Source organism: Mauremys mutica, chromosome 1 (assembly GCF_020497125.1).
Source record: "Mauremys mutica isolate MM-2020 ecotype Southern chromosome 1, ASM2049712v1, whole genome shotgun sequence".
Classification (NCBI taxonomy): Eukaryota; Metazoa; Chordata; order Testudines; family Geoemydidae; genus Mauremys; species Mauremys mutica.
The window spans coordinates 265742567-265761500 of NC_059072.1; the positions used below are offsets into that span (position 1 = coordinate 265742567).

General features: G+C 43.4%; 1 protein-coding gene and 1 long non-coding RNA gene across 3 annotated transcripts in view; one reads left to right on the top strand and one right to left on the bottom strand.

Annotated features, from left to right (window-relative positions):
* The window catches only part of DOCK9 (dedicator of cytokinesis 9), a 309382-nt gene that overhangs the window by 53775 nt on the left and 236673 nt on the right, over positions 1-18934 (top strand). The window lies entirely within an intron of this gene.
* On the bottom strand, positions 13329-14849 carry LOC123366075. 2 transcript variants are annotated; one of them, XR_006577906.1, is made up of 3 exons: positions 14608-14803; positions 14156-14278; positions 13329-13461 (listed from the first exon to the last, which is right to left on the bottom strand). It is a non-coding gene; the product is annotated as an uncharacterized LOC123366075 (long non-coding RNA). The 2 variants fall into 2 exon arrangements; XR_006577908.1 differs by having other exon boundaries at positions 13361-13461; positions 14011-14278; positions 14608-14849.

The following is an 18934-nucleotide window of genomic DNA, read 5'->3' on the forward strand; positions in this document are numbered from 1 at the left end:
GTTACCAAGCAAAATAAAATAAAACATGCAAGTCTAAGACTAATATAGTAAGAAACTAAATGCAGGTAAATCTCTCCCTCAGAGATGTTCCAATAAGCTTCTTTTACAGACTACACTTCCTCCTAGTCTGGGTCCAGCAATCACTCACACCCCTATAATTACTGTCCTTGGTTCCAGTTTCTTTCAGGCATCTCTTTGGGGTGGAGAGGCTATCTCTTGAGCCAGCTGAAGACAAAATGGAGGGGTTTCCCAGGGCCTTATATAGTCTCTCTTGTGGGTGGAAACCCCCTGTGTTCTCCTATGCAGAATCAAAGCTACAAGATGGAATTTTGGAATCACATGGGCAAGTCACATGCATGACTCAGTTCTTTACAGGCTGATGCCATTGTTTACATGTTAGTTTGAATGTTCCCAGGAAAGCTCAGATGTGGATTGGCATTTTTCAATGTTCATTGTTAAGTACTCCCAATTACTTAAATAACCCCTTCACACTATGTTGATCAAATCTGTCTTGTGCTTCCTACAACAAACACTTTAAATACAAGCATAGAGCCAACGCTCAAACTTTAGATAAAAAAATGATACATGCATACAAATAGGATGAATACATTCGGTAAAACATAACCTTTGTAAAGATATGTTGCGTGGCATATGTAGCATAAAACATATTCCGGTGATGTCATATTTACATTCATATGCATATTTCTATAAAGCATTATGGGGTGCAATGTCTCAACACATCTCCAACAAATTGTGTTTATATATGTGTATAATTCTGTTCTTTCTATAGTTTCTGCCAGTTTGGCCGGTACTGAAGGTAGGCTTTCTGGCCTGGAACTGCTATGATCTCCTCTGGATCCCCTTTTTAAAATCAGCGTTATGTTAGCTATCATCCAGTCATCTGGTTTAGAGACTGATTTCAGAGATGCAGTTTCACATTTGAGTTCCTTCATAACTCTTGTTTGAATACTATCTGGACCTTGTCACTTAATACCATTTAGTTTATCAGTTTGTTCTAAAACTTCTATTGATGCATCAATTTGGGACACTACTTCAGTTTTGTTGCCCAGAAAAAATAGCTGTGATGTGGAGTATCTCCCCCACATCCTCTGCAGTGAAGACTGAAGCAAAAGAATTAATTTAGCTCCTCTGCAATGGCCTGACCTTCCGTGAGTGCTCTTTTTAATACATTTGTCATCTAGTGGCCCCCACTGCCTGTTGGCAAACTTCCTGCTTCTGATATACTTGAAAACGATTTTACTGTTAGTTCTTGCATATTTAGAAAGTTACTTCAAATTCTTTGTTGGCCTGCCTAATTATACTTTTACATTTTACTTGCCATAGTTTGTGCTCCTTCCTATTTTCTTTATTAGGATTTGATGTCCAAATTTTATTAATGCACAATAGAAACAAAAAAGTAGACACTTGATCATCCTCTTTGCCAGGAAGCCACATGGTTTTACACCTGCCAGTGTCCAGGAATGACATAGAAGACATCTTAAGTAGGCATGCAGTGACCAGTCAGGAATTATCATTGAAATGGTCTGTCACAGAGCTAATATTGTGTCACTGGGGGACTGCTGTGATAGATGCATTTGGTGTGATCTGTAAAAGACATGTTCTGCTTAACAGGAGGTGTGAGTTAGCACTCATTACCAGATGCTGCCTTCCTTTGGTATTCTCAGACGTCATTGATCCCCAGAATAGTATGCAAGATCAAATAGGATAGAACTGTGATCATCCTGATAGCTTCTTACTGGCCATGACAGCTTTGGCTACCAGGCCTACGAGTGAGGTCCATGCAATTTCCTCTACACCTCCCGATCTGCTCAGTCATCCCATAATATCCTAGAACCAAAATCCGATGTTATGCCTTATAGCTTAGATGTTGGCTGGTTGAGTGCTATCAATAGACTGTGCCCTATAGATTCAGAAAATTGTTATCCGAAGGAAGACATCTTCCACCAAGAAGACTTTCTCCTACAAATGGAAAATTGTTTTACATATAAGCAGACCAAAACAATAGATCCAGTAGAGGCACTGATACTGAAGATTCTTGACAGCATACTGAACTGGCCTTTACTCTTAAGACCACCTTGCAGCAACATTGGCATGTCTTTGCCTGGTATAGTCACACTCAATCTTCTCACACACATTAGTTTCAAAATTCCTTACAAGCTTCTTTCATACTTACCCTTTGGGTACAGACCTGACTCGCTTGTGGAATCTCAGCTTTGTCTTCTTGTATCTTATGTCTCCTCTGGACCACTGACCAAATGCTGAGTACATCACCTTACCATCAAAATAGTCTTTTTGGTGGCCATCGCTTCAGCTTGGAGTCATTGAGCTCCAAGCTCTCATTGAAGGATGTATAAGGCAGACCAGCCATAAGGACAAGGTGGTGTTAAAATTACACCCCAAGTTCCACCTCAAGGTCCTCTCGGACTTTCACTTGAGCCAGTTGATAACCTTGCCAGTTTTCTTCCTTGAGCTGCACTTGATGCTTGGAATGAGGAAACTGCACACACTGTATGTTGCCAAAGCTGTGCTACATTACTTTAATAGCGCCAAGACTTTTTAATTGTCTCCTCACTTCTTTATGGCTGTTTCTGGCACGCTTGCTATCATTTGGCTGGCAAGCCTCTTCCTCCAAACATTGACATATTCCACAGGGTACAGGCTGCATCTACTGCCTGCCACAGGAACATTCCAGTCTCAGATGTGTAAGGCTGGGGAGTGACTCCACTGATTTCTGTTAAACATTCTGACTTTGACATGGCAGCCTAGAGAGAGTGAGTTTGGGAGGGCAATGCTACAGTTGTTTGATATGGCTGGACTCCTACCACCCAGGGAGCACTTTGTTTTGCTGGTGACCTACAGTAGCATACTCAGAGAGTACTTACTCTGATGTGACTGTGGTTCTTGTAGATGATGTAGTCAATGTAGACCCTCCCTATATCCCTGCTTTTTGGAGTCCCCAGCTAACATGGGCTTTGAATTGCAGGGGAACTGAGGGAGGGTCATGACCATCGTACTCTTCATGCCGTCAGATGGGAGCAAGAGGAGGCACAAGGTGTGTGTGTCTTCAGAGACTAATGTGCAAAGAAACTCCAGTCTTGCATGCGTATGCACTTATGATATCTCAAAGTCCAGTCCCCTCATGGCAGGATTAAGTATTACCTAGACCATCCCTAACAGGTATTTGTCTAACTGCTCTCCAGTGTTGTTCTTTCTAATTCATTGTCGTTTATTCTAATACATCTCAATAAAGAAAAATTGATGGATGTAATTATAGCCATGGAAGTTGGTGACATTGACACTGGCTGGGTAATAATGGTGACCTTTTTCACCCTGACCTAGATTATGGGACTGGGTCTAGGAAGAAGTTTAGTTATCAACATTCCTGTGCCTCATGATGGAAATTACTCCAATAATACTGTCATTCTTCTGCTCTTCAAAGTTGCCCATCCTTCCTCAAAGTCCCCATATGAGATTCTCATATTATCTACATCCCTGCTAGTCCCCATTCTCCATGGTGTGCTCTTATTCATCAAGTAATCAGACGTGGGTGGGTTCATGGTGAGCAAGTCTTTTGGGAGTGGGAAGGAGACATCCATGTGAAGGACTGAGAATAGGAGAATACTTGTCTGCATGGGAGGCAAGTTCTATGGGCCCATGGTGCCTGGGCACCAGGAATATTCCTAGTTCCTAGCACCACAGGCCCAGCTCCAGCACTGGTCTCTCCTTCCGCCCCTGGGCGTCTGCCCTCCCCCCCCACCCCCCGCATTTTCCCCAGGCCATTTAAAACAGCCTGGGGCACCCACTCACCACTGGCAGCACAGCGGAGCTGAGTGGCTACCTGCCTGCTCACTCCACGTGGCTGCCGGCCTCTCCCTGTGGCCCTGGGTGGGGTGGGTCTGTGTCCCTCCCGAAGCGCCCCTGCAGTCAATAGGAAGCTGCGGGAGCAGTGCCTGGGGGTAGCAGCACATGGAGGCCCCCCGGCCTGCCCTGCCTAGGAGCCCCAGCTAAGTGCTGCACCCCCACCTCCTCCGAGTCCGCACCCCCACTCCTTTCCCACCCCCTGGCCCCCAAACTCCCTCCCAGAGCCTGCACCCCCTCCTGTCCCCAAACTCCCTCCAAGAGCCCAGGGCCTGCACCCCAGACCTCCTCCCCCGACCCCAACTCCCTCCCAGAGCCTTAGGCAGGTAGGTGGTGGAGTTTGGGGGTGGGGTGGGCTCTGGGCGTTCTGGGCACCACCAGAATTTCTACAAACCTGCTGCCCCTGCTTGTCTGTTGGGTAGAGAGCCTGGGTGCATGAGAGATTTAGGTTAGTCAGGAGAGCCCAGTGTCTCCCTTGCCAAGGGATTGGTGTTTTTGGAGGGTTATCGATTAGTGTTTTATGCAGCGGGGAGCCAGAGTATCTGCTCCAAGTAAGTGGGGTGGAAAGTGCTCCCAGGGTACCAAGTGCATTAAGTGCTCCTTATTGCACTAGGCAGCAGTGCTATGGGGAGCCCTTCAAACACCAGTGCTTATTGTGATGTTTGGAAAGATGAAGAGACTGAGTTTTGGGGTATTTTGTTAGGAGATAGGATATGTGAGTTGAGGTTGGCATGGGGTGAATCTTGGCTTAACTGGTAATTGTCTGAATTTTTAGCAAGTGTTCTAGGAAATACATACAAGTAACCTTAACTTGTAAGGTAAAAGTTATTTTGTTTGGGGATGTTTTAAGGCTGTAAATCAAGTGATTTTATAATTTCTTTCCTGGCTTAGATATAACATAGTAGTTAATTTTCTGCTGTTTTAATATGCTGCTTGTTACTCCATTTAGCCTGTGATTAAAATACCTGGTAAGAGACTATGACAACTCAATTTGGATGGGATTTTTTCGAAAGGATTTAAGTGATTTTTAGGAGCACAGGCAGCATAGTCCTGCACTTAGGATGGAAGAATCCCATGCACTGCTACAGACTAGGGACCGAATGGCTGGGCAGCAGTTCTGCAGAAAAGGACCTAGGAGTTACGGTGGACGAAACGCTGAATATGAGTCAACAGTGTGCCCTTGTTGCCAAGAAGGCTAATGGCATTTTGGGTTGTATAAGTAGGGGCATTTCCAGCAGATCAAGGGATGTGATCATTCCCCTCTACTCAGCACTGGTGAGGCCTCATTTGGAGTACTGTGTCGAGTTTTGGGCCCCACACTACAAGAAGGATGTGGATAAATTGGAGAGAGTCCAGTGGAGGGCAACAAAAATGATTAGGGGGCTGAAGCACATGACTTATGAGGAGAGGCTGAGGGAACTGGGATTGTTTAGTCTGCAGAAGAGAAGAATGAGGGGGGATTTGATAGCTGCTTTCAACTACCTGAAAGGGGGTTCCAAAGAGGATGGATCTAGACTGTTCTCAGTGGTAGAAGATGACAGAACAAGGAGTAATGGTCTCAAGTTGCAGAGGGGGAGGTTTAGGTTGGATATTAGGAAAAACTTTTTCACTAGTAGGGTGGTGAAGAACTGGAATGGGTTACCTAGGGAGGTGGTGGAATCTCCTTCCTTAGAGGTTTTTAAGGTCAGGCTTGACAAAGCCCTGGCTGGGATGAGTTAGTTGGGTTTGGTCCTGCTTTGAGCAGGGGGTTGGACTAGATGACCTCCTGAGGTCCCTTCCAACCCTGAGATTCTATGATTCATTGAAAGTTACTAAATTGCATAGGCATGTTTTGAAATCCCACCCTTCACTTTAAACTCAGTAAATCAAATGCACTTTGTAGGCATCTCGCTTTTTAAAATTTAACTTTGGATCTAAAAAACAACTTTATTGGTACAGCTATCGTTGGCAGGTAGTCATTACACATTTTAGCTGATCTTCTTTTGCTAAAAAAAATACCTGATTGATTAAAGTTTGTTTTGTCCCAAGCTGACTAGTCAGAGGAACTGGGAAGACTGGTGGGAGACCATACAGATTGGAAATATGTTTTTAGCTGCTAAGCTATGATTTATGTTAATTGGTCAAAGGGTGGATCCTGACAGTCTGTTCATATCATACTTTTAAAATGTCAGTGTCTAAATTAAAAGAGAAGCATTCATTTTTATGCAATCTGTGTATAAACTGGAAAATGGAGAAGATGATAAACTAAAAAACTTCAAAAAATGGAAAACGAATACTATACAGCTATAGTTGTTCAATTCAATAAATTTTTTCATAAATACTTCTGTATTTTTAAAATTAAGACTATTTTTTAAAATTATACTGCTTATATTTTTCCTCCACTCTTTTGGGGAACAGAAGAGAACCTCTTTATTTGAATGCTATTGGGTTAATTTTAATTCAGTATAAAAGAAGCTGCTGAGCAGGAGAAAACACCATTTGGGTTTTAAATGAAGGGTTTTGGCCATGACTGATCTAAGTAGACATATCAGTAAGAGTTTAAAAAAAAAAAAAAGTACACTGTAAATAGTGATAACATTTTAACTCTAAAGTTTTTATTGTTCAAATTAATGTTTACAAATTCATTAGTTCTAGTAGAACTGGGTGACCTTAAAATTATGATTACATCTTTTGTATATAAAAATCGCAGTCAATCTCGATGAAACAGATTCCTGTTTGGCAGCTGCAGCCTCAAGTAATGGTATACTTTAGTTTAAACTGCTCTATACTTCCGTTCTGTGAAAACAAAAGGAGGCAGTATAAAATAGAAGCAAAGGTACAGCTAAACATTCTTGAACTATTGTCTGCTTTTATTTACACAGGAAAATAATCTTTTTTTGTCAATTTAAATAAAATTGCTGCAGTTTCCTTCCTAACTTTTAAAACAGCTGTGAAGAAGGTTGTTTGTTTACCAGGCACTAATTTTCTTCTTTCGTGAGTTCAGTGGTCAAGTTGTAAAGAAATATTTTTAAAATTAAACACATGGAGCTGTAAGTTAATTTGTTGAAGCAAGAAGGCTAACACATAAGAGGAAAATATACTTATATTTTTCAGATTCAGAATGGCCAGTTAATCCATTATGTATCCTTACTCTGTGGAATGCTTGCAAACACTAAACTATTTATTGTTGTACTTGCATGCAGAAGAATACCATTAGCTAAACTCAATTTCCCAATTGAAGTGATCTGTAAGTTGGAATAGTTTGAGGATGTTTGCATCTTTTGCAAAGACTGATTAATCTATTCAGGAGTGCTGGAACAATTCATGTGTGTGCGCCCGTGTGTGTGCGCGTGTGTGCGCTGAGAGCCACAGAACCAAACTGTAAACCCTGTATACGATGGACACAACTTCAAGCCAGGTGGTGCGGCACCTCCCCTCTTTCCAGCACCTGTGAATGTATTATCGTAAAGGTTGCTGTCGAATGAGGCAACTTCTTAGTCACGATCAGAAAAGAATCATAAGGTTGGTGTATAGGTAATTAGGATAAATAATACATTGAAGTGAGATCATAATTATCTGAATATCTGAGGAAAGACCACTGTGTAAATATAGCAATAGGGAGTTGAGAATTTTCTTATGGAATGAAGGTGGTATCCCCAAATCATACTCTTAATTTGTTAATGTTCAGTGTGGACTTAAAAAGGGATTAGAAAAATAATTTTCCTTTCTTCGTCGTGGCTCTCTCTCTGTCTAACTGCAAAATGGTAGGATTGTAATAGCTTCAGTTCCGTTGTGGCTTTGGAATGCTCACATGTGAAACAGATGCTCAAGAGCAGTTGCATGTAAATATTCTGACAAGGGCAATCTTGTATGCACTAAGGATTTTTAGAGACATGATATCTTATCTTACTCTGAGAATGGACTGCAGCATTACACTATCAATGCCTTCTACATAAAGTCAATAGCAAAGTTCTTACTGGACTTCATGGAGTCTCTGGCTCATCTCTCTTTTCAGAGTTAAAAAAAAGGGCTTCATGGGGTTTTGTTTTGCCAGTTGGTTGGCTTGTTGACTTGTTCATTTTGGTGGGTGTGTGTTGGGGGGGTGGGGGAGGGCATTTGGCCCGCACTGCTTCCTGCAGCCCCCATTGGCCTGGAGTGGTGAACCTGCGGACGCGGCAGGAAAACAAACTGGCCCGGCCCGCCACGTGCCAAAGGTTGCCGATCCCTGGTATAGGGTAAAAGCACACAAAAGACCAGATTTCACGGTTTGTGATGTGTTTTTCATGGTCGTGAATTTGGTAGTGCCCTAATGATCACTATAGCCTTTACTGGCTCATGGAGTATAGTTCTCAACTCTTTTCTAGATATCAAAGGCAATTGCATTAAGATCAGTTTGGCCTCTGATAATCACTCAAAACCAGGGCACTTAATTCCGTTCCTTGACAGTCCTTCATGTTGAGTAATTTAAAATAACTTCTAACCTTGGCATTCCACATCCCCTAGCAATTGCTTCACCTTCATAAGAGAACATTTACGTGTGGTCTTTGGTATCTCTTAATCAATTTTTAATCTTTGACAGATATTTACTTCTCACCCTGTGACAAAAAATAGAGTATTTTGGCTTATTTGTAGTTAATGTGATGCTGTTTAAAATGCAGAGATTTTATGTTCATTAAATAAGGTGTTAATTAGTGTCTATTTTATCCCAAAATCTCAGCTATCTTTTGGATTGTGCTGACTTCGGTTACAGAAAATTCATACTATTGTCTAGATCTTAATCCCTGGAGGCCGATGTGTTTTAAACCAGTGGAAATTTTGACAGTTTGTGCAGATGCTTGTTTATACAAAGAGTTGGGTGGTGCCCAAACGTTCAGGCAATCAGTAATGACTGTAATCTAAAAGCAATCTGTACTTTTAGAAAAAAGTTCTAGTTGGTATCCTCTCTACAGTCTTAATTTATAAAATTGGTAATTGCTTTCTTTGTGGTATTTTTAAAAAGATTAGAATGTGTTTTGGTATCATGCGAGCTAGTAATTGGTATGTAGCATGCCTTAAATACAGTTAAAGAAACTCCTCAAACTCTGTTTACTTCTGATTAGATTTAGAGATTGAGAATTTAAGAAATCTGCTTTTTGCAGAACCTCTTAAACCATGGAAGCAGAAAGATACCTGTTCCCAGTATTATGTTACTACCATAGATTCCTTTGCTCCAAACACTGCAGTCCTCTTAGGCTTTACCCATATTGAGTTCTAATGTGACCTGTGATTTATGCTTGCTTACCCAACATTTGTGCTCAGGCTAGCTCTTTTCTATAGCTCAGTATAATGTTAACTCTTGAAGTACACTTCATATTAACTCAGAAATAAAGACAAGCCATTTGTTTATTTTGATTCTATTTCTGACTCTGTCAGTGGCATGTTTTGTGATAATCAGAAGTCACTTCACATCCCTGCCTCAGTTTCCCCAGCTCAAAAATACACTGATACCCCTTTGTGGTAGATATTGCATAATGCATGCTGATTGAGTGCTTTGAGACTTCAGATGCAATTGGCATCATGGAGTTCTGTGTGCGCTTCAGTGACTTGTAGAGCAAATTTGTACATTCAAAAGTAAAACTATATTAAAAACTAAATGTTGGGGAATAACAGAGCCGTCCCTATGGTACTGCGAATCGGGGAGACCGCTCTGGGCCCTGCGCTTTGGTGGGGTCCCATGGGCTGGCGCGATTGGCCGACGTGGGTGGTCCTGGAAGTGATGGGTCACTTTGTCACTTCTGCTCCGGCCCCACGCTCTCTTAGGGATGGCCCTGGGAATAAGCTATAAAAGCATAAGCACCTTTAATATGTCTGCACTAGGCTAGGTTTTAATGCTATAGCTACATTTCTGTAAAATATCACCCTCAACCAAAATAGCTTGTTTTTTTGGTACAAAACTGAATTGACTAGACCACGGAGTAGGGTTGCCAGGTGTCCGGCTTTCAACCAGGACTTCCAGTCGAAAAGGGAACCTGCTGACTGGATGCTAAAAGTCCGGTTACCTGCAGTAACCAGCCTCTGCCACTGGAGGGTGGCAAGAGCACCAGCTGCGGCTGGACCCTGGAGGAACTACTCTCTTCTCAGCTACAGATTGAGAGAACCTGGCTCCATCCTCTCCAGCTGGCTGGTGGGGGTGGGGGCGTCCTGTCCACCCCCTGCCTCGCTCTGCCCCAGTTGCCCTGGCCCTGGCCCCTTGCTATAGGGACCGACCCCCTCCTCCCCCCAGCCCAGTTGGGCGGGCAGGCAGGCTCCGCATCAGCTCCTCCCAACCTGGGTCTGCAGGCAGCAGATGAGTCCCGGGAGAGGGGGGAGTGAGCGCGGAGGGGGAGGTGGAGAGCGAGCGACGGAGGAAGGGGGGAGAGGAATGAGTGGGGGCAGGGCCTCGGGGGAATAGGTGGGGCAGGGGGTGGGCAAGGGTGTTCGGTTTTCAGCAGTTAGAAAGTTGGCAACCCTACCACAGAGGCATAATGCTTCTAACTCTTCTTGGGCCTGCTTCCTCCCGACATGGCTTCTAGAGTGATCTGCAGCAAGTTTGTGTCATGGGGTACAGTCACTGCTGGGGTGCCTCCTTGTGGTTACTACTGGGGATTAGCTCCACTCCAGTTTGGCGCCTCTTTCCTTGCTCCATTGTGTGCGTCTTTCTCTCTTTCTGGGATTCAGGGTATTCCTTCATGACTCAGTCCTCTGGCCAGGTCGCTGTACACTCCTCCCCTTCCAGGGTATCAAAGTCCCATTGGATGACTGTGCCAGGCAATCTTCGGCTCTACTGCCTGGTCTGTGCCACTTCTGCAGCAGCTGGTAGGGGAACCCAGGCCTGCCCACTACGCCAGGTTCCAGTTCAGGGACCCTGTGTCTGCAACTATGGGTCTGCTTGCATCCAGACCCGGTTGCTGTTTCCCTAGACTCCTTCCTACTTCTCTGCTTTTATATTCTGGCCTCCCTCCTCCCAGGGAGTGACTACAGACTGCTTCCTCTGCAGCCCCTTCCTTTTTCTTTTTTATTGTGAAGCAGACTTGACTGAATAGTCTATAGCTGCTACCAGCTATAATTCTGCAATACTTAGTGATTTATGTCCTCTCACTCTGCCCTGTGTCTTTGAGGTAATGTAACAGCACCTTTGTAATAATGCTCCATGTTTTTACTAAATGAGGGTAAAAAAATTTACATTAAGATGTTCAAATGCCTCAAAAAGCTTTTCCCTTTCTTTATCAGAGCCCTTGCAGACCCATAAAAGATGATCTATTGTTTCTTCCACCTTATAGGATGTCTATTTTATTCAAAAAAGATTTTTGTTTAAGCCACAATGGCCATAATCCTCAACTCTAGGGGACAATTCAAAAACTCATCTTCTTTTTTCATTAATCCAGTTTTTTTGCTTTTGAATTCCTGTTTACTCAGGGTATTTCTACGTCAGTCCTTCCATGTCTTATTGCACCTTTAGCTGCTTTGTACATTTTGTTTCCTGTTATCCCAATATTGCTCCTGAGGGCATTCTATGCCAAAAAATTAAATTCTGTGCACAATATTTTAAAAGTTTGCAAAATTCTGCAAGTTTTATTTGTCAATTAATAAATGCAGAAGCTGCAGCCTGGCAGCGGTGAGCACAGGCCATTGGCTTGCTGGCATCAGGAGAATGCTCTGTTTCCTGATGTTACCTCTGTTTTTTTTTTTTCTACCTCAACAGAGAGGAGAGCCATACTCAACCAGACATCCCTGCTGAGCTTTTTCTGAAGACCAATTCCAAGTTTAGGGAAGGAAAGCTAGCAGTCCTGTGTTAGGTCTGATCTACCCTAGAAAATTAGGTCGGTATAACTGTGTTGCTCAGGGGTGTAAAAAAATCAACACACAAGAGTTAAGCAGTTCAACTAACCTAACCTCTGCTGTAGACAGTGCTAGAATTCTCCTGTCGACTTACCTACTGCCTCTTGGGGAGTTAGAGCACCTACGTTGATAGGGGAACCCTTCCTGTCAGTGTAGGCAGTGTCTTCACTGAAGCACTGTAGTGGCGCAGCTGCTGTGATGCAGCTGCACTGCTGCAGTTTTAAATGTATCAAACAGAGAACCAAATAGTAAAATGTATTGGGGGAAAAAAACACCCTGGAGGATGCACTGAGTATTGTGAAACAATGCTTAGGAAGTCTGTAGCTCAGAGGTTCTCAAACTGGGGGTCGGGACCCCTCAGGGAGTCACAAGGTTATTACATGGGGGGTCGTGAGCTGTCAGCCTCCACCACAAACCCCGCTTTACCTCCAGCATTTATAATAGTGTTAAATATATAAAAATGTGTTTTTAATTTATAAGGGGGTCGCACTCAGAGGCTTGCAATGTGAAAGGGGTCACCAGTACAAAAGTCTGAGAACCCCTGCTGTAGCTGCCTCAGACAAGCTATGGCTATATATTCCTCCTGCTCATGAATGTTGGGAAAGATATAGCAGGATGTGAATTTCTTGTTAAAAGATGGGGAGAGTATTGAGTTGTAGTTCCTAGCTGCTGCTGTGGTTCAGCATGTGCTAATGTCCATGTTATTGTTCCCAGCTTCTGTTGCAGGTGGCCATGCATCACCACCATTTCTATTTCTCCCCCTCCCCAAATCTTTCCCCCAGCAGATGGCTATAGAATGGTGAGAGGGACAGCAGCCCAGATGTGGAAAAACCAGTAGTCAGTAAAGAGCCTCTTGGCCCTTCTGTGTGTATCTCTCTGCCCTGACCTCCGTTTTTTAGGGCTAGAAGCTTCCTCAGTGTGCACCAGTCATAATATATCTTGGTATCACTACTGAAGATAAATGTTTATTGTCAGTGGTAGTCAGAGACTTGGCATTTCTACTGGTGGGGTACCTTTTACCTGGAAGAGTGGCCTCCTTAGTATTCAGACCCTTCACGAGCAACCATTAGCTTAGCCCCCCCCTTCTTTGAGCATTACAACTCAGGTGGCAGCAAGCCAAAAAAAACCCAAACATGAACTGTCAGCTAACATCATTCATGCCTGGCTATTCTTTCACAAGCAGTGCTAATGTGGGTGGACAGTATTGCAAGTATCACTCTTAACCAGTCACCACTTAACCTTCTCTTTGATAAACTAAATACAGCATGTTTTCTAGTCTTTTAATCACTCTTGTGGCTGTTCTCTGAACTTTCTCTAATTTATGAACATTCTTCTTGAATTGTGGGCACCAGAACCGGACACAGTGGTCCAGCAGTGATCACACCAGTGCCAAATACAATTTTTATTCTTCCTTGATTGTAATGCCTCCCAAACCTGGTTGTCTACACTTTAGGAACTCATCAGTTTCTCTGATACTCTGTAGCATCTGTACTTGCCCTTACAATACAAGAATCTCCCCTCCGCCCAGCATAGCCACCCCTTTGCATTTCATACACAGGCAGTCCCTTCTGGCATCATGCAGGAAAGAAAACATGACACATTCATTGCAGGTCACAACCATTGTTTCATCACTGCCCATCATGGTATTGAGCATACAATTATACATAGAAGAAAAGCATCTTTTGCTCTCTCTCCAATACTTCCTCTGAAACTCTCCTGTTAGCTGCTCCCATTCACTGCTTTTGCCTAAAAAAACATAGTAAATATTTCTATTAAAATTTTCCTCACATAGAAGGGAACAGTGAGGTAATCAGTGTACCCATAACCCACCTTGTAATTTTGAAGTATTTCCCCATTTTGTTCTACCAAGCAGACGGTCCCGGGAACCCTGCTACTGGTCGATGGAGCACTGGTATGGGTTACAAGGCCAACCAGGAGCGCCGTTATGGGTCCTCAACACTGTGGCTCAGGGTTATACCCTCCCTTTTATTTCTGTCCCCCCCTTCCCCTTTCTCTTCAGGGAGTCTTCTCATGAGAGCCTGCTCACACAAAAGGTAAAAGGCCGCCTGCAGGTGGGGGTTGCGGAGGAAATCCCTCGAGTACAGGGGCAAGGGGTTTTACTCCTGGTACTTTCTAATCCCCAAAGATAAGGGGGATCTGAGGCCCATCCTGGACCCACAAGACCTCAACAAATACTTCAAGAAGTTGAAATGTCGCATGGTCTCGCCGGCCTCCATCATTCCCTCCCTGGATCTGGGAGACTGGTACACCGCCCTCGATTTGAAAGACACTTACTTCCACGTATCGATATTCCAAGGACACAAGTCTGTTCCTGAGCTTCACGGTGGGGTCTGCTCAATACCAGTTTGTGGTGCTCCTGTTCGGCCTGGCTACGGCCCCAAGGGTGTTTACCAAGTGCGTGACTGTGATAGCAGCTTACCTCAGGCATTGGGGTATCCAGCTTTACCCGTACCTTGATGACTGGCTCATCAAGGGCTGCTGCAGGTCTCAGATCCAGTGTCATGTCTCAGTACTGCAGGTCACATGCCATGCCCTGGGCCTGCTGATAAATGAGGAAAAATCAATGTTAGTTCCAGTACAGAGAATAGAATTTATCAGCGCTGCCTTCGACTCTACCCATGCCAGAGCATTTCTGCCACAGACCAGGTTCGAGATGATGGCAGGTCTCATTGCCAGCGTCTCTGCATATCCCCTAACCATGGCCTGGGTCTGCCCCAGGCTGTTGGGTCACATGACAGCGTGTACTTATGTCATCCACCATGCGAGGCTTAGGCTGCGACCTCTCCAATGGTGGCTGACAACTGTCTGCAGCCCCCCCCCCCCCAGGGATCATCTGGACAGAGTCATCACAATCCCATCAAAAATTCTTACCTCACTGCAGTGGTGAACCAACTCGAGGCTGGTCCTGGAAGGAGCCCTTGACCCTCGGTATCGATAATATCGGATGTCTCTGACCTTGGCTGGGGAGTGCATCTGTACAAGCTGCTGACCCAAAGAACATGGTCTCCAGAGGAACTGATGTCATAAACGTCATGGAACTCGGAGCAGTCTGTCTAGCCTGCGGAATTTTCCTGCCACATCTTTCTAGTGCTGGCGGATTGCCTCGGCAGGTCCTTCTCCCATCAGGAATGGACCCTCCACCTGGAGGTCGTCCAGGTATTCTTCCAAAGGCAGGGAACTCTCCGAGTGGACCTCCAGGTTGCCACCAGGCAGAAGAGGAAGTGCCAGCAGTTCTGCTCCCTCCAGGGCCTAGGTAGGGATTCCCTTCCTTCTCTGCTTTATAAGAACCAGTAATGAGTCCACTGCCTCCAGTAGCTGTAATTCTCTGTTTTGGACTCAATTTTTTCCCCTCTTCCCCATATTCCCTGAGGGTCATCAGAGCTTTTGACTTCGTCTTTGTCTACTCCAGTAGTCTATATTACAGTTTACACTGGCACAATTTATGACGCTCAAGGTATGAATAAGCAACACAAATTACACTGACATAAGCGCTCGTGTGCACAGTGCTATGGTCGGCAGGGGAGCTTCTCCTTCTGACGTAGTTTCTGCTGCTCACAGAGGTGGTTTTTTATGTTGACAGGAGAGCTGTCTCTCGTCGGCATAGTGTCTTCACCACATGCGCTGCACCAGCACAGCTGTATTGATGCAGCAATGCAGCTGCAGTGCTATACATGTAGACATAGCCTATGTGGTGCTTAGTGTGTGGAAGTTAAAACACAGGGAGAATTTCTGGCCTCTTTAGGCCTCTCAAATCTGTAATGGGAGACTTGAGATTATGGAGTCCCTCAGATTCTTCCCTAGTTGACTTGCAGCCAAGAAAGAACCTGTCTTCTTTGAGTCAGCATTTTATTTGGATGATGAGCAAATGGGAAAAAGAACAAATGTGTGCTCACTGGAAATGCATCGTAGCTCTCTTTCCCTTGGCAATCTCTTAAATTTGTAGGAAGTGTGTGAGTACTTGAACGAGAGATTCGGATAACAGGATAGGAAAGAACACATCATCTGTTGATCTTCATTGAAATGTTATCCTGAAAGGAAGAAAAATATTTCAGTGATGAACAATACTTGGGAAAGTCCTTTTTTAATGTGACATGTGAAAATGGTCATTTTGTATCTTAAGTGCAAATAAATCCATTACCTCAAAAGCTGTGTTTGTGGAAATGCTGTATCGCTTGGAACCAATAATAAAAATAACTGTGAAAGACTTCATAAACTTTTAAAGAAATTTAAAGGACAGTTTTATTGATAGATCACTTGGCCACTTTGGGTCTCGAGAGATTTTTATAAACAGAATATTACCATTATCCCTTGAATTCATTATTGGACAGTTGTGATTGGGTAATAACCAATTATACACCAGCTTGAAAAAATCAAGGTGAATGGTAAGCTTTTTCCTTGTCAATATGGGAAGTTAAGCATCTATTCTGCAGAATTTAAATCTTTGCCTTTAAAAATATATATTTTTTTAGCTTTTTATGGTTGTGAAGGTAATCTTCCAAATGTGAACTGAAAGTAAATTGATGCAGTGTTGTCCCTGACTGAGACGACAGACAACCAGTGCATCCGCCCCTCGGTAAATCTATAAGCAGGTTTACTGGTAGGCACTGGATTTATTCTGTAGGTAGAATATGAGAATGGGGAATGGATAGAGTAACAGACTTTTCCTCAATATCTGCTCACAAAAGTAAGGAGTCTGGCTGAGGGAGGATGGTGGTTGGTGTGAGGAACAGGACAAACCCCCTCGATACTTGAAATACCCAGTAGTCTTTAGAGGGAGGAAAAAGACAAAGCTCCTCACACTAATGGAATGGTGATAGTTGGTTGTTCACTTTTTAGAAACTCACTAGATAGAGGCTGATATGAAGGATAGAGCCCCCCAGAAGGATCCAAGGACAGCCCTCTGATAGAATCCTGCCTCTTTCTCTTTCAGCCGAGGGTGTGAGGGCTGGGCTTTTCACTATGGCATTTCATTTGGGATTTTCCTGTCTACTTCTGCCTATTTAGGTGTCTGGTAAATTTTTCAAGCTGTGATGTATGTCAGTCATATATATTGGGATTGGTGACGTGTTCCAGAAATGCATGTTGGTGTTTGAAGTTAAACTCCAAGTCACTGAACTATCTGAAGTCACTTTCCAATTGCTTAAAGGCAGAGTTGGTTCAAGTGGTACACTAGATTTTGTCTGCAGAATCTTCTTTTTACATAAGCTGAGAGAACATTATTCATTTGGACTATTTCATTCAAATTCAAGAGAGCAGGAAAAGTATTCTTCTCGGCAAGAAGCATGTAGCAATCTGGAAGATATACCATTAAAAACCTGATGGATGTAATAAATTAAAGCATAATTCTATTTTCATTTATTGATAGGCATTTGCTTTTTGATCTCTCAATTTTAATGGGAAACAGTTTTGATTCCTACAAATGCTTTTGTTAAAGTAAAAGTAACTTGAAAGCCGCAATCACTCAATTTCTTTCATTTTTTTATTTATGCTTATTTAAACTAGTGCTATACAATGTGGAATCCTGCTAGCTATGCAATGTAGGAATCATTCAGCATCAACCTTACAAAGTACTTCTTGTCTTTCTCCTGTCCCATCTTGTCTTTCTCCAGCCCGTCTTGAGGCAGTTATAGAATTTTATAAAGTCCGTATAATTAAATGCTTAATATTAAAACAAACAAACAAAAAAAAACGGGAACCTCCAAAGGGAACTGTAATTAAAGGGCTTCCAGTGATTGTAATGAACATGAAGTGTTGTCACTCTGCTTAGTGCTGTACTAGTATAGGATACAAAGAGACACTGTCCCTATCCCAAGGAACTTGCATTATACAAGTCCTTTTGGGAAAAAAAAATCAGTTTGTTTAAAAGTTGGGAAGGATAAATTGAGATGAATGCCCAGGGAAAACAAGTTCCACATGTTGGGGGGCCACTGTAACAAAAATACATTTGTCTGCCCAGCTAAAGAACAAAGTTCAGGGCAACTTTCAGTGATATTTTCAGTGTAACCATTGCCTGTACTATTGAGGGCTTTAAGAATTAGCATGATCAGATTAAACTCTGACACTTCATATGTAGTCAAAGAGGAGAACATGGAGCATCCCTAATTAATTGCTGTCACTTATCTCAGTGAGCAGATGTAGTGCTGAGTGACTGAGACAGGTTTCTTTTTACATTGTAATCCTGTCACACAACTGTCTCATGATCCATGGATTTTTAATCCCATCACCTGACAAGCAGACTAAACAAGGCACATCCAGCTCCCTTAAAGGGCCAGTCTCACCCTGACGTGCTCCTTGTCCTCCCTACACCCCCACCACAAAAAAAAAAAAAAAGACTTGGCCATCTCCAGGCAGGCTCTGTCTGATTCTCTGCTTCCTGCTCCAGAAAGTCTACTTTTCTGGCCCCATTCCTCCAGCTCTTCTTTTATTAGGCTTGCCTCAAAGTAATGTCCTTCAGTTAGTGTATCTGGAGGTGAAGTCCTTCCAGCATAGATATGTGGATTCTAATCCTTGCTTTACTTGAGCTAATTCATCACCTTCTGCCTAGCTTGCTTTGAAGCATTAATTTCCTCTTAATGCTTATTGGCCAAGGAGGTTAGGCCTTCATAGTCATCCCTTTCAGTGCTGTGTTGGTAAGTCTGGAAGCAGTAAGAAGCACTCTCATGACTACAGTGTCTGGTGCTTTGTTTGTGCAGGTGCTTTGTTTGTGCTGATCTCATTCGCTTCTGTGTCCAATCTTACGATACATTTCGGTAGTTTTCACTGACCAGGTTCCTTTGCCACTTGGTGTTCTCTGCCCATGCTTGCAACTGTGCTTCTTCCTCGATGCTTCTGGTTAATCTCCTCAACTAGTGTAGAGCCTCTCCAGATCCACCTTATGTTTCAATTCCCCCTTCACATCCCTTGTTAGGGGAAGGATCTGTATCTCGTGCTTTTGCTTCAGCATGGTCCCGCTCGTCTGCATACTAGGCAGAGAGATTCTTCTCAGCTATTTACTGCTCCAGTTCCTTTGTCTTACTTATAGGTAGGGCCCTACTAAATTTACGGTCCACTTTGGTAAATTTCATTGTCTCAGATATTTTAAATCGGAAATTTCACAGTGTTGTAAACATGGAGGTCCTGACTCAAAAGGAAGTTGTGGAGGGATCGCAAGGCTATTGTACGGGGACTTCAGAGCTGGGCAGCCAGAGAACAGTGGCTG